Source organism: Alosa pseudoharengus, unplaced genomic scaffold, assembly GCF_046254945.1.
Source record: "Alosa pseudoharengus isolate Yale_2024_CS ecotype anadromous, Long Island Sound unplaced genomic scaffold, YU_APseudo_1.1 YU_APseudo_1.1_scf_4, whole genome shotgun sequence".
Lineage (NCBI taxonomy): Eukaryota > Metazoa > Chordata > Actinopteri > Clupeiformes > Clupeidae > Alosa > Alosa pseudoharengus.
In genome coordinates this window covers 11,055,490-11,057,989 of record NW_027468774.1, presented here as the reverse complement: position 1 = coordinate 11,057,989, position 2,500 = coordinate 11,055,490, and the positions used below count along the sequence as shown (strand labels likewise).

General features: G+C 46.4%; 1 protein-coding gene across 1 annotated transcript in view; it reads left to right on the top strand.

Annotated features, from left to right (window-relative positions):
• Positions 1–2,500, top strand: part of grin2cb (glutamate receptor, ionotropic, N-methyl D-aspartate 2Cb) — a 46,778-nt gene that overhangs the window by 12,502 nt on the left and 31,776 nt on the right. The gene's annotated exons all lie outside the window — the stretch shown is intronic.

The following is a 2,500-nucleotide window of genomic DNA, read 5'->3' as shown; positions in this document are numbered from 1 at the left end:
GCAACACATTGAGCTTTCTTGCCAGTGTTTGTGTGTGTGGCGAAGGGGGGGGGGTGTAGATGGAAGGCTTCCAGTGTTGTCCACACTTCATCTTCAAGAGCCCGACACACACACACACACACACACACACACACACACACACACACACACACACACACACACACACACACACTTCACTGGATGAGTGTAGCAAACTGTAGCAAATATGTCTCACCATTCAATATTTGCTTTGCATTGCAAGAGATATTTATGGCCTCTGGAGATTCCTGTTGGTGAGTTATGATTGGTAAAGGAGGACCTGTCCCTTCAGTGACTGCTCCCTGCCCTGTCCCTGGGTAATAGGCCCGTCGGACATGTCAGTGGTCAACAACAGATCACACAGTTTAAAAAGTGTGGTGTGTGTTCACACCCCTCTGTGTCACACAGGTCAGGGGTCGAGACACCCAGAGCGTTCTCGCAGGTGACAGCACTGCCCCTTGCCTTTGATTAATACCGGAGCCGCTGCCATGGCTCGGGGCGCAGTCATCCTGCATCCTGAACGTGACAGGAGGTGCCATGGTAACGACGCCGTTAGAGGGACCGTGTCAAACCCACTGAATCTCTCTCATCATCATCATCAGTACATCTTCATCACAGCTTTTCAGGCCAGCTCTCTGCCTCTATTCATCGTCTCTCCTAAACCTTGGGACGTCCAATTACGTTAGGCTCAGTAGAGGCACTGGCAGCCTGGTTGTTAGGTGTTTATGTTATTATTTCAAGGTAGCTGCACACTAATCGCTCATGAAAAATGACGAGAGTGAAGTTGTGCTGTGTGGGAATGCTAATTTACTCTGGCATTTATAGCTTAATCCACTTCCCCCTTATGATGCTGTTGATTTGCCAACATCAGTCCTCAGGCACTTTCCTATCAGCCAGAGGCAGCTAAAGTTTTTTTTCTTTTTAATTACCAGCACTTCCTGTTAATGATAGAACAGCAGCTGATAAAAATGACATTAAAGGCAGATAAGTAGCTAACAACGCTAGACATGTCAAACACCCTGTTAAGCAATCATCAGACAGTACAGTAGCAGAAGGAGACCAGGCCAGTCTCTATGGAGTGTGCTTGTGTGTAAAGAGAAAGTATGGACTACGTCAGTGGTTTTCAAAGTGGGGGCCGTGAGGGGGTGCCAGGGGGGCCTCAGCAAGTTGGAAGGAAAAATAAAAGCAACAAATAAATACATTTGAAAAGTTTAAAATATACCTATTACTATGAGGATTGTTATACAATGGCATTATAATAATGTGACGCATATCTGAACATTATATTTCCCATGATAATGACCTGGAATAATAATAGAGCGATAGCTCTCATATAGCAGAAAGCCCCAAATACAATTTTTACATGAGAGTGGTGTTAGATTCCATTGTTGTCAATGCAAACCCGCAGACCAGCTCCAAGCTCTGTCGCTGCCACCGTGTCAATTACAATTCGGGTCTATTTTTGGCAGCGCCGTTCAATATCCATTGTTAGTTGCTTGTCATGCTTGTAATGCTCGTCAGTTGAACATTTTGCCGCTGATGTGTGCGGCAAGGGAGAGAGAGTGTTGGTGCACTCACGTCGGTGCCTACAGTATACTGTATGCCGAGCTCTTAAGGATCTGGTTTGGTGTGCTTTTTTGGTGTGTGGAGGGCATCTGACTGGGTGCACACATGTTGGGGTCTCAGTGGGGGTTGTAGAGTGTTAATAAGCCTCTGGGGTGTGGTTGTAATCCATAGTGTTAGTGTGCTTTTAGGGTGTTAGTGTGCTTTTAAGGGCTTGACATGGTCATTTGACGTATGAATTCTGGTCAGTTGCAGGGTCCTATGTATGGTTGTAGAGTCCCGACGCAGTTAATGGGTTGGTGGTTAGTTGCATGGTTGGCTGTACAGATTTTCAGTACTTGTGGCTTCTTGATGTTGCTATAAGGTCTTAGTGTTTGTGGTATCTTGATGTTGCTATAAGGTCTTAGTGTTTGTGGTATCTTGATGTTGCTATAAGGTCTTAGTGCTTGTGGTATCTTGATGTTGCTATAAGGTCTTAGTGCTTGTGGTATCTTGATGTTGCTATAAGGTCTTAGTGTTTGTGGTACCTTGATGTTGCTATAGGGTCTTAGTGCTTGTGGCTTGTTGATGTGGCTATAGGGTCTTTGTGCATCTTGATGTGGCTTGTTGATGTGGCTCTCCTGGCTATATAGGGCCTTAGTGTACTTTCATCAGATCATAGTGTATGAATACAGTCCCAGGGTGGGCACTCAATATAGAGGTAGACTGTTCGTGTGGATGCAGGGGACTTGGCTTCGTCTCTGTTCTGGCACATTGGGTCAGGATACTGCCACTGCTGCTGTGTGTGTGTGTGTGTGGGGGGAGGGGGGGGGGGTCTCTCATTGGACTCTGGGGGTCTCAATGCTGTCCCTTTGGGTCAGAATACGGCTGCTCCTGTCAAGGGTGTGTGTCATAAATCAACAACTCAGCTTACTGCCCG